Genomic DNA, 13,991 nt, shown 5'->3' with positions numbered 1-13,991 from the left:
GGAGCCATGCACATGGTCAGCTGGGCCCAGTATTGAGGTTTATTCTTGGCCAAAGGTGTAGCATCAATTCCTCTCAATGGAATAGGACACCGCAAAGGCTCCAAGAAAAACCCACAACGTTTAGCATAATCCAAATCCATCAGATTCAGGGTAGCGCCCGAATCCACAAACGCCATGACAGAAAACGACGACAAAGAGCATATCAAGGTAATGGACAGAAGGAATTTGGACTGTACAGTACCAATGACGGCAGACCTAGCGGACCGCTTAGTGCGCTTAGGACAATCAGAAATAGCATGAGTGGAATCACCACAGTAGAAACACAGACCATTCAGACGTCTGTATTCCTGCCGTTCAACTCTAGTCATAGTCCTATCGCACTGCATAGGCTCAGGTTTAACCTCAGGCAGTACCGCCAAATGGTGCACAGATTTACGCTCGCGCAAGCGTCGACCGATCTGAATGGCCAAAGACAAAGACTCATTCAAACCAGCAGGCATAGGAAATCCCACCATGACATCCTTAAGAGCCTCAGAGAGACCCTTTCTGAACCAAGCTGCCAGCGCAGATTCATTCCACTGAGTGAGTACTGACCATTTCCTAAATTTCTGACAATATACTTCTATATCATCCTGACCCTGGCACAAAGCCAGCAAATTTTTCTCAGCCTGATCCACTGAATTAGGCTCATCGTACAGCAATCCGAGCGCCAGGAAAAACGCATCGACACTACTCAATGCAGGGTCTCCTGGCGCAAGAGAAAATGCCCAGTCTTGAGGGTCGCCGCGCAAAAAAGAAATAATAATCAAAACCTGTTGAATAGGATTACCAGAAGAATGAGGTTTCAAGGCCAGAAATAGCTTACAATTATTTTTGAAACTTAGAAACTTAGTTCTATCTCCAAAAAACAAATCAGGAATAGGAATTCTTGGTTCTAACATAGATTTCTGATCAATAGTATCTTGAATTTTTTGTACATTTATAACGAGATTATCCATTGAAGAGCACAGACCCTGAATATCCATGTATACACCTGTGTCCAGAATAACCCAAATGTCTAGGGGAAAAAAAAAAAGTGAACACAGAGCAGAAAAAAAAAAAAAAATGATGTCAGAACTTTTTCTTTCCCTCTATTGAGAATCATTAGTTGGCTCCTTGTACTGTTATGTTTGCTAATGACAGGTGTTATGAAGGCAATCCAGAAACACAGTGTGCTTAGCGATCAGAGCGCACACAGTGATCTGACAAATACCCAAAAATACAAGAACGAGCTCTGAGACGTGGAAACTCTGTAGACTGCACACCTGATCCTATCCTAAACACAACTAAAAGCGGCTGTGGATTGCGCCTAACAACTACCTAGGCAACTCGGCACAGCCTAAGAAACTAGCTAGCCTGAAGATAGAAAAATAGGCCTGACTTGCCCCAGAGAAATTCCCCAAAGGAAAAGGCAGCCCCCCACATATAATGACTGTGAGTAAGATGAAAAGACAAAACGTAGGGATGAAATAGATTCAGCAAAGTGGGGCCCGATATTCTAGGACAGAGCGAGGACAGTAAAGCGAACTTTGCAGTCTACAAAAAACCCTAAAGCAAAACCACGCAAAGGGGGCAAAAAAACCCCACCGTGCCGAACTAACGGCACGGCGGTACACCCTTTGCGTCTCAGAGCTTCCAGCAAAACAAAAGACAAGCTGGACAGAAAAAAAGCAACAAAAAAGCAAAAAGCACTTAGCTATAAAGAGCAGCAGGTCACAGGAACAATCAGGAGAAGCTCAGATCCAACACTGAAACATTGACAAGGAGCAAGGATAGCAGCATCAGGCGGAGTTAAGTAATGAAGCAGTTAACGAGCTCACCAGAACACCTGAGGGAGGAAGCTCAGAAGCTGCAGTACCACTTGTGACCACAGGAGTGAATTCAGCCACAGAATTCACAACACAGACCACAACATTGCCCTCGCAGGGTGCTGATCAAGAATCAGACCCTGATGAGACTATGTTGCCCCATCACGAACGCTATACCACCGACCGACACGGTGACACAGACGAAGTTGCACACGAGCTACAAGAAGAGGTAATAGATGACCCAGTTCTTGACCCCGATTGGCAGCCATTGGGGGAACAGGGTGCAGGCGGCAGCAGTTCTGAAGCGGAGGAGGAGGGGCCGCAGCAGGCATCAACATCGCAACAGGTTCCATCTGCCGGGCCCGTATCTTGCCCAAAACGCGTGGCAAAGCTAAAACCTGTTGGAGGACAGCGTGGCCATCCGGTTAAAGCTCAGTCTGCAATGCCTGAAAAGGTATCCGATGCTAGAAAGAGTGCAGTCTGGCATTTTTTTAAACAACATCCAATTGATCAGCGCAAAGTCATCTGTCAAAAATGTTCAACTACCTTAAGCAGAGGACAGAATCTGAAAAGTCTCAATACAAGTTGCATGCATAGACATTTAACCACCATGCATTTGCAAGCCTGGACTAACTACCAAACGTCCCTTAAGGTTGTAGCACCCTCGGCCAATGAAGCTAGTCAGCAACGCAACATCCCTTCCGGCAGTGTAGGGCCACCATTTTCCGCACCACCTGCAGTATCTGTGCAGGTTTCTTTGCCAGGCCAAAGCCGTCAGGGTCAGGGAATCACCAGTTTCGTAGTAGGAAACACTGCATCTAGGGCACCGGTGGCAACAATACCATCTCCCACCGTCTCTCAGTCTGCCATGTCCACCGGCACCCCCGCTAGTTCCACGATCTCCAGCTCTCCAGTCCAGCTCACCCTACATGAGACTATGGTTAGAAAAAGGAAGTACTTAGCCTCGCATCCGCGTACACAGGGTTTGAACGCACACATAGCTAGACTAATCTCGTTAGAGATGATGCCCTACCGGTTAGTTGAAAGCGAAGCTTTCAAAGCCCTGATGGACTACGCTGTACCACGCTACGAGCTACCCAGTCGACACTTTTTTTTCCAGAAAAGCCATCCCAGCCCTCCACCAGCATGTTAAAGAGCGCATCGTCCATGCACTCAGGCAATCTGTGAGCACAAAGGTGCACCTGACAACAGATGCATGGACCAGTAGGCATGGCCAGGGACGTTACGTGTCCATCACGGCACACTGGGTAAATGTGGTGGATGCAGGGTCCACAGGGGACAGCAAGTTTGGGACAGTTCTGCCTAGCCCACGGTCTAGGAAACAATTGGCTGTAGCCGTTCGCACCCCCTCCTCCTCCTCTTCGTCCTCCTGCAGAAGCGAGAGCTCGTCCACAGACCGCAGTCGCACAACCACTCCATCCGCAGCTGCCACTGTTGCACACCAGGTCTCCCATTATGGGGCAGCTACTGGCAAACGTCAGCAGGCTGTATTGGCTATGAAGTGTTTGGGCGACAACAGACACACCGCGGAAGTTCTGTCCGAGTTCTTGCAGAAAGAAACGCAGTCGTGGCTGGGCACTGTAGATCTTGAGGCAGGCAAGGTAGTGAGTGATAACGGAAGGAATTTCATGGCTGCCATCTCCCTTTCCCAACTGAAACACATTCCTTGCCTGGCTCACACCTTAAACCTGGTGGTGCAGTGCTTCCTGAAAAGTTATCCGGGGTTATCCGACCTGCTCCTCAAAGTGCGTGGACTTTGCTCACATATCCGCCGTTCGCCCGTACACTCCAGCCGTATGCAGACCTATCAGCGTTCTTTGAACCTTCCCCAGCATCGCCTAATCATAGACGTTGCAACAAGGTGGAACTCAACACTGCACATGCTTCAGAGACTGTGTGAACAGAGGCGGGCTGTTATGTTTTTGTGGGAGGATACACATACACGGGCAGGCAGTAGGATGGCAGACATGGAGTTGTCAGGTGTGCAGTGGTCGAAGATTCAAGACATGTGTCAAGTCCTTCAGTGTTTTGAGGAATGCACACGGCTGGTTAGTGCAGACAACGCCATAATAAGCATGAGCATCCCCCTAATGCGTCTGCTGATGCAAAGTTTGACGCACATAAAGGATCAGGCGTCTGCAGCTGAGGAAGAGGAAAGCCTTGATGACAGTCAGCCATTGTCTGGCCAGGGCAGTGTACAGGACGAGGTAGCGGGCGAAGAGGAGGAGGAGGACGAGGAGGATGATGGGGATGATTATATTTTTAATGAGGAAGCTTTTCCGGGGCCACTGGAAATTGGTGGCGCGGCAAGGCCGGGTTCTGGTTTTTTGAGGGACACAAGTGACGTGGATTTGCCTGAAACTGCCCCTCAACCAAGCACAACCGCAGATTTGAGAACTGGAACTTTGGCCCACATGGCGGATTATGCCTTACGTATCCTCAAAAGTGACACACGCATAACTAAAATGATGAATGATGACGATTACTGGTTGGCCTGCCTCCTTGATCCTCGCTATAAAGGCAAATTGCAAAATATAATGCCACATGAGAACTTGGAACTAATATTAGCAACCAAACAATCAACTCTTGTTGACCGTTTGCTTCTGGCATTCCCTGCACACAGCGCCCGTGATCGTTCTCACACGAGCTGCAGGGGCCAGCAGACCAGAGGAGTTAGAGGGGCAGAAATCAGAAGTGGCGTTGGCCAGAGGGGTTTTCTGACCAGGTTGTGGAGTGATTTTGCTATGACCGCAGACAGGACAGGTACTGCAGCATCAATTCAAAGTGACAGGAGACAACATTTGTCCAGTATGGTTACAAACTATTTTTCATCCCTTATCGATGTTCTCCCTCAACCGTCATTCCCATTTGATTACTGGGCATCAAAATTAGACACCTGGCCAGAATTGGCAGAATATGCATTGCAGGAGCTTGCTTGCCCGGCAGCTAGTGTCCTATCAGAAAGAGTATTCAGTGCTGCAGGTTCAATACTAACAGAAAAAAGGACTCGTCTGGCTACCCAAAATGTAGATGATCTAACCTTCATTAAAATGAACCACAACTGGATTTCGAAATCTTTTGCCCCACCTTGCCCGGCTGACACCTAGCTTTCCTATGAAAAGGTCTTGCCTGTGGACTATTCTGAATGCCTTTTCCAATCTCGTAATTTTCTGCACCTGATTGTCCAGCATACGACATGTTTACACCTCACTAAATGGCCAAACTCCCCACACGGGGCCGTGGTATCGACACTTGGCGACAGCACCCGTGAGAGTGCAGTTTGTCTGAAGAGGTGGGTGAGCCCGCTTTTGGTCGGCGGCACTGCCACTGGGTCCCTCCTAGTACAATAAAGTGTCTCTGGCGGTGGTGGTGCGCACCCAACGTCAGACACACCGTTGTAATATGAGGGGCCCTGGGCCTGTACCGCCGGCCACAAGACAGTTTCCTCCCACCCCAGCTCAAACAGTGCTCTACCACTTGCAAAATTATCTCACAGCTCCACCAATGTTTAGTCTATGCACTGACATGCTTCAATGCCTGCCACTGACAATACCATTGTATTGACATTTTTGTTATGTTAGGCCTTCGATGCCTGTCTGTGGTCACTCCTTCCACTAGGCCTCCACTGACCACACCACTGCTGCCCGTGTACCCCTGTAACCAATTTAAAATTGCCTACAGCCATGTGTTATTATTTTAGGCCTTCGATGCCTGTCTGTGGTCACTCCTTCCACTAGGCCTCCACTGACCACACCACTGCTGCCCGTGTACCCCTGGAACCAATTTAAAATTGCCTACAGCCATGTGTTATTATTTTAGGCCTTCGATGCCTGTCTGCGGTCACTCCTTCCACTAGGCCTCCACTGACCACACCACTGCTGCCCGTGTACCCCTGGAACCAATTTAAAATTGCCTACAGCCATGTGTTATTATTTTAGGCCTTCGATGCCTGTCTGTGGTCACTCCTTCCACTAGGCCTCCACTGACCACACCACTGCTGCCCGTGTACCCCTGGAACCAATTTAAAATTGCCTACAGCCATGTGTTATTATTTTAGGCCTTCGATGCCTGTCTGCGGTCACTCCTTCCACTAGGCCTCCACTGACCACACCACTGCTGCCCGTGTACCCCTGGAACCAATTTAAAATTGCCTACAGCCATGTGTTATTATTTTAGGCCTTCGATGCCTGTCTGCGGTCACTCCTTCCACTAGGCCTCCACTGACCACACCACTGCTGCCCGTGTACCCCTGGAACCAATTTAAAATTGCCTACAGCCATGTGTAATTATTTTAGGCCTTCGATGCCTGTCTGCGGTCACTCCTTCCACTAGGCCTCCACTGACCACACCACTGCTGCCCGTGTACCCCTGGAACCAACATCAGAAAATATAAAAATAAGTATTTTGCTTATAAAAAAGAAAATACTGGAGAGATATCAAATGCAGACATTTTAACATTAAAAACAAACACATACAACAAAAATCTGGTACAGTACTAAAAATGGCCACCAGCTACAATAACTTTCTCCTGCAAGTAGTTAACTGAAAGGTTTTTTCAATTTTAAACACAGATATGGCATCCACCGAGTGTTGTCCTGTCGCGTCTTCTTTATATTATTGCCAAGAAGATGCAAAACAATGAAAATAATAAAATCATTATTTACCAAAAAAATAGAGTAAGTCAAAACCACATTGCAAATAAACATTCATTACAAATAAAGAAGCAGGGCGCGTCCGAGGGTGAGTATATACCTAATAAGAATATAATCACCCTCGGACGCGCCCTGCTTCTTTCCGACAGCCTTCCTTCCTAAGAATCAGCCCTTCCGTGGTGTAGAGAGAGGGTTTGTTACACTCCAAGGTGTTCCCCAGGTTGCCTTTCCTGAGCTTCGATCTTCCGGCTCTCGTTTAGTAGTTGTTGGAAACTACGCTGCATTGGGCCTACAAATTGGGTATGGGGTGTAGAGAGATGGTGTGTTCCACTCCAAGGTGTTCCCCAGGTTGCCTTTCCTGAGCTTCGATCTTCCGGCTCTCGTTTAGTAGTTGTTGGAAACTACGCTGCATTAGGCCTACAAATTGGGTATGGGGTGTAGAGAGATGGTGTGTTACACTCCAAGGTGTTCCCCAGGTTTCCTCTCCATTGCTTCGATCTTCCGGCTCTCGTTTAGTAGTTGTTGGAAACTACGCTGCATTAGGCCTACAAATTGGGTATGGGGTGTAGAGAGATGGTGTGTTACACTCCAAGGTGTTCCCCAGGTTTCCTTTCCTGAGCTTCGATCTTCCGGCTCTCGTTTAGTAGTTGTTGGAAACTACGCTGCATTAGGCCTACAAATTGGGTATGGGGTGTAGAGAGATGGTGTGTTACACTCCAAGGTGTTCCCCAGGTTTCCTCTCCATTGCTTCGATCTTCCGGCTCTCGTTTAGTAGTTGTTGGAAACTACGCTGCATTAGGCCTACAAATTGGGTATGGGGTGTAGAGAGATGGTGTGTTACACTCCAAGGTGTTCCCCAGGTTTCCTCTCCATTGCTTCGATCTTCCGGCTCTCGTTTAGTAGTTGTTGGAAACTACGCTGCATTAGGCCTACAAATTGGGTATGGGGTGTAGAGAGATGGTGTGTTACACTCCAAGGTGTTCCCCAGGTTTCCTCTCCATTGCTTCGATCTTCCGGCTCTCGTTTAGTAGTTGTTGGAAACTACGCTGCATTGGGCCTACAAATTGGGTATGGGGTGTAGAGAGATGGTGTGTTCCACTCCAAGGTGTTCTCCAGGTTGCCTTTCCTGAGCTTCGATCTTCCGGCTCTCGTTTAGTAGTTGTTGGAAACTACGCTGCATTAGGCCTACAAATTGGGTATGGGGTGTAGAGAGATGGGGTGTTACACTCCAAGGTGTTCCCCAGGTTTCCTCTCCATTGCTTCGATCTTCCGGCTCTCGTTTAGTAGTTGTTGGAAACTACGCTGCATTAGGCCTACAAATTGGGTATGGGGTGTAGAGAGATGGTGTGTTCCACTGTAGAGAGATGGTGTGTTCCACTCCAAGGTGTTCCCCAGGTTTCCTCGCCAATGCTTCGATCATCATGCTCTCGTTTAGTAGTTGTTGGAAACTACGCTGCATTAGGCCTACAAATTGGGTATGGGGTGTAGAGAGATGGTGTGTTCCACTCCAAGGTGTTCTCCAGGTTGCCTTTCCTGAGCTTCGATCTTCCGGCTCTCGTTTAGTAGTTGTTGGAAACTATGCTGCATTAGGCCTACAAATTGGGTATGGGGTGTAGAGAGATGGTGTGTTACACTCCAAGGTGTTCCCCAGGTTTCCTCTCCATTGCTTCGATCTTCCGGCTCTCGTTTAGTAGTTGTTGGAAACTACGCTGCATTAGGCCTACAAATTGGGTATGGGGTGTAGAGAGATGGTGTGTTCCACTGTAGAGAGATGGTGTGTTCCACTCCAAGGTGTTCCCCAGGTTTCCTCGCCAATGCTTCGATCATCATGCTCTCGTTTAGTAGTTGTTGGAAACTACGCTGCATTAGGCCTACAAATTGGGTATGGGGTGTAGAGAGATGGTGTGTTCCACTCCAAGGTGTTCTCCAGGTTACCTTTCCTGAACTTCTATCTTCAGGCTCTCATTAAATTGTGGTTAAACGGAACAACTGCATTTGGCGTACTAGTTGGTTTGGGGCCTACTATCGGTGTCTGCCGCTCCTTGCTGTTCTCCTGGTTTCCTGTCCTGAAATTCTGTTTTTGAAAAGAAATTCTGTTTTCAGGCGCTCGTTAAGTACTTGTTAATGTTAGACTGCATTTGCCCTACTAGTTGGGTTGGGGCCTACTATCGGTGTCTGCCACTCCTTGCTGTTCTCCTCCACTGAACAAAGCTGTGCCGCCTGTTTACTACTGTTGCCAATTTTGAACTGCATTTCGACTACTTACTGATTTGGGCCTACTCTCTGTGTCAGCCTCTCATTCCAGTTGTCCTCCACTGCAATGCCCCCTGATTAGTCCTGTGTTACCAATTTTGAACTGCATTTAGCCCACTTTATTCTTTGGGCCTATATCTGTGTTTCCTCCTCATCCTGCCCATTGCCCAGCCAGTGATAGATGAGTCTGCTGGTACATTGACCCATAACGCAACATTTCCCATGCACGCTACACTGCAAGATTGTGACCCTGCTGAAAGTCAGGTCCCCCTTCCCGCATACCATACCACCTTACACGGGGACAAACAGGAAGGTGCAGATGAAAGTGCAGGTTCCTTCATCAGGTGGGGGGAGGAATACTAGTTGGCGACGTCACTGGCACAGGGCCTCTCATGGTACGCAAAAGTGTTGCTGCCGGTGGGAGGCGCCCCCGCCGTGCAAACACACCACTGTACTTTGAGGGGCCCTGTGCCAGTGCCAATGCCAACGAGTGGGCCCCCCCTGCTTGCTCAGGTTCACAGCACTTGCAAAGTTGAAATACTTACCTCTCCCTGCTCCACTGCCGTGACGTGGTCCAGATTTCCTGGGCCCACTAATTACTTGAACCAGCCCTACCCACCACAACTTTAGCCAAATGACCCCCAATTTCAAATGCCTTCCAATTATTATAAGGTAAATTACGCTTGACAAGCTTCATTAAGAAGAATGGATGGTTTTGACATTAAAATGGGCACTCTAGGTGTTTTCCTGGCCCCCACTCACTGACGACTATGCTGCCCCATTGACTTGCATTGGGTTTCGTGTTTCGGTCGATCCCGACTTTACGTCATAATCGGCCGATTTCACTCGACCCGACTTTTGAGATAGTCGGGTTTCGCGAAACCCGGCTCGACCCTAAAAATGTCAAGGTCGCTCAACTCTAGTATACAGCACAGCCCGCACAGCCCACACAGTAGTATATAGCAGAGCCCACATAGTAATATATAGCACAGCCCACATAGTAGTATACAACAGAGCCCACATAGTAGTGTATAGCACAGCCCACATAGTAGTATACAGCACAGCCCACACAGTAGTATACAGCACAGCCCACACAGTAGTGTATAGCACAGCCCACATAGTAATATACAGCACAGCCTACACACTAGTATACAGCACTGCCCACATAGTAGTATATAGCACAGCCCACATAGTAGTATACAGCACAGCCCACACAGTAGAATACAGCACAGCCAAACATAGTAGTATACAGCACAGCCCACATAGTAGTATACAGCACAGCCCACATAGTAGTATACAGCACAGCCCACATAGTAGTATACAGCACTGCCCACATAGTAGTATACAGCACAGCTCACAGAGTAGTATACAGCACAGCAGCCCACACAGTAGTGTATAGCACAGCCCACATAGTAGTATACAGCAGAGCCCACGTAGTAGTATAAGCACAGCCCACACAGTAGTATACAGCACAGCCCACATAGTAGTGTATAGCACAGCCCACATAGTAGTATACAGCACTGCCCACATAGTAGTGTATAGCACAGCCCACATAGTAGTATACAGCACTGCCCACATAGTAGTATACAGCATAGGCCAAATAGTAGTATACAGCACAGCCCACACAATAGTGTATAGCACAGCCCACATAGTAGTATACAGCAGAGCCCACATAGTAGTATACAGCAGAGCTCACATCTCTCCTCCCCCCCTAGAATGGCCCCACAGTCCATAGATGCCGGTATAGTTGAATGCGGCAACAGCGGCCCTGGGGGGGAGGGTGAGTCTTTGCACAGTGGCCCACTACTAGCACCGGCCCTTCTGGCATTTGCCAGAACTGCCCGATGGCCAGTTCCGCCCTGGGCTGAAAATAATTCTGTTCAATATTAATATTAACATTTTAAATACAATTATTATTTTATATTAATAATAATAATTGTATAACTTAATATTGAGCAGAATTAAGTATACTGGCACCCCCAACATTCCGTATGAGACCATATACAGCCCCCCTCTATACTGTAAGAGCTCACACACATCGTTCTACATACAGTATGAGCCCTCACATAGCCCCTCTGTACACATTGTAAGAACCCACATAGCCTCTCTATATACTGTACAATATGAACCCCCACATAACCCTCTGCATATAGTATGAGGACATACATAGCCTCCTATATACAGTATGAGCCAGAGTTGGATCTAGTAGTGATGAGCAAGCATGCTCGCCATTACTCGATACTCAGTCAAGCATTGGGGTGCTTGGTTACATTCATTACTCGATTGAGTATCACAGGTGCTCTAGCGCCATTCTCAAGTCCCCGCCCCACATGTTTCTCAACAGTTAGACAGTTAATAAACATGGGGATTGCCTGCCATATATGGTAATGCCGTAGCCATGTTGGGTACTCGCATTTCTATGATTGTCCAACCTATTCTGCAGCACTTTACAATTGAGAGGTTCATATACAACAGTAATAAGTAACAATGTTTTAGATAAAACAATAATTAAAGCAAAAATAATGACAACCCTTCTTGTAAGAGCTTATAATCTACAATGAGGTGGGGGTTACACGAAGTATAGGTGCTTATTTACAGTGATGGTCCAGCCATTTTTAGGGAATGGGGGATAGATAAAGGCTGCATGGAGTAGTCACCAGCCACTATTTGTAATGTTTTTGGGTGCGTTGGTGTTTGATGGAGAATTACTGTATACATTCAGAGACATAGTGAATGCGCTATATACAGTATATAAAAAGGACTTTGATTAGGGAACGTGATAGGCCGCTCTAAACAGATGTGTTTTTAGGGAGCGCCTAAAACTGTGTAAATTGTCGTTAGTCCAAATTTCTTGGGGTAGAGCATTCCAAAAATTGGAGCAACTCGGAAGTGGGGGGTACGGATTAGTTCAGAGATTAGTCAAAAGTCGCTTGTGGAGCGTAAAGAATGGGTAGGGCGATAAACAGAAAGAAGGGAGATGAAGGGGGGTGCCACACTGTGGAGAGTTTTGTGGGTGAGAGCTAGCATTTTAAATTGGATCCTATAATGTATGGGCAGCCAGTGCAATCACTGGCACAGATCGGAAGCATCCGAGTAACGATTGGCCAGATAGATGACCCTGGCTGCTGCATTAAGGATGGATGGGAGAGTGGAAAGTAGAGTGAGGGGCAGGCCAACTAATAGATAATTACAGAAGTCAAGGCGGGTGTCACAGGTTGACCGCGACAGAGAGGAGCCAGAAGACCACAGCGTCTGATTTCTCCTACTCCTGCGCTGATTAGAAGCACTTTACCTTAACATACTGCGCATGTTTTTTACTGGAAGCCCAAAAGAGAATGAATGGAGCCGCAGTCAGACATCCCACCCGCCACGCCATTTTAAAATAGGGATGAAAGTGTCCTGTCAGGGATAAAACTTCCCAATTCTTCCTATGGGTGCGGTTTCCAATGGTCGGACCCAAACGATCAATAAGTTATCACCTATCCTGAGGAGCTCATGGATCGGTGTGTTTTAACCAAAGAACCCCTTTAATGCAAGCTACCATAATTTTACATACCAGTTATGGTGTGCACACAGTAGATGTGCAGGAGCCATCTGTGTAGCTCCACTATGCTATAACTGGGATAACAGTTAACATGTATTTTCATATTGCTGTAGGGTGGACCCCTAGGGTCAATTCCTCCTGTAGGCCCCACACATCCCATGTCCCTGGTGCCCATATTCCTGGTCCGTAGCCCCGTGTCCCTGGTCCCTGCCCCACACCATGCTGTATCCACAGAAGAAGGAAAATATAAAAGATTCTTCTTACCTGCTTGTGCTCCCGTCATCCTCTCCTTTCAGCGTGGTCGTGTTAAAATGACCGCTAACCTATCAGAGATTGGCGGCTGACATCAGGGTGCTCATCAAGGTCACTTTCATGCAGGGTCAGAGTGGGGCACCAGAACACTGGACGATTCTTAAGTGGGCCCGAATCCTCAGGGGGCTTTAAGCAGGACGTAGCGGGGGCCTACTGGTTTCAACTAAATGTTTGTCCAAGCTGGCCCCTGCATCCATGGTCCTGGCCCCATATACCTTGTTCTGGCCCCATGTCACTTGTACTGGCCCCATGTCCCTAGTCCTATGCCCCTGGGCCCATGCTCCTCGCCCCATGTCCATGACCCCATGCCCCTGTTCTCATGTCCCAGGTCCCAGATCCTGGCCCTATGACCCTGTCCCCATGTCCTGACCTTATGTCCTTTGTCCCTGGTCCCATGTCCCTGTCCCCATGCCCCAGGTCCCATATCATGGCCCAAGCCCCTGGTCCCATGTCCCATGACCTAGCCCCATGCCCCTGGTCCTTTGTTCCTGATCCCATGTCCCGAGTCCCATGTCCTGGTCCCATGCCCCTAGTCCCATTTCCTGGCCTCATGTCCAAAAATGAAAAGCTGATAAAAAACGTCCAGCGGGTTATATTCTTATAGTAGGTGATAAGGTTTGATTGTCATCCAAAAATATTAAACTTAATGTACCATTGATGTATTGTCTGTGGGGGAGAGGGGGAGAGGTAAAAATTGGAGCTTGACACACTGAGACATATATCATAAAACATTGCAAATGAATATAGCTGGTGGGTGCCGTACCTGCTGGTGATTTCAGTCGAAGTGAGGAAGAGGGAGGGGTATTTCCAGCATGTCCATCCAGTTTAAATAAAACTTATTTTTATTGGAACATTTTAAAATATTAGAATAAAAATAAATTTTATTTAAACTGGATGGACGTGCTGGAAATACTCCTCTTTCTGCCCTGCCATTGACGTAGTTTCGTCTGAAGTTCATCGTCCCCTATGAGATTCTGGAAGTGGTCAATCCAGTGGCATTTCGGTTGAAGCTTCCTCCATCTCTTCACATCCCTAATGTCTTCCATAAATCCCTGTTAAAGGAGTTTTTCCTTTTGATTTTGTCTCCCTCATCCCCGCCTCCTCCCATTTCTGTCAATAACAGTTTAGAATACGAGGTAAAAAAAAAAATTTGGATTCTCAGAAGGATTTTAATTCCCCCCAGCATTTCATTCATTGAAAGGGATACAGACCAAAGGAAATATCCTGGGTTCCAGCCCAAGATGTGAAGGTCAATAGCATGGTCAGGGCCTTCCATTCTAGATTTCTTGGAAAACCTGTGGGTTCAGTGGTTCCCTCTACAAGAGGGGGTACTTTCACGATTCCACCTGTAAGTGACAGCTC

Source organism: Ranitomeya imitator, chromosome 7 (assembly GCF_032444005.1).
Source record: "Ranitomeya imitator isolate aRanImi1 chromosome 7, aRanImi1.pri, whole genome shotgun sequence".
In the NCBI taxonomy this organism is placed as follows: domain Eukaryota; kingdom Metazoa; phylum Chordata; class Amphibia; order Anura; family Dendrobatidae; genus Ranitomeya; species Ranitomeya imitator.
Note: the sequence above shows the minus strand (reverse complement) of the source record.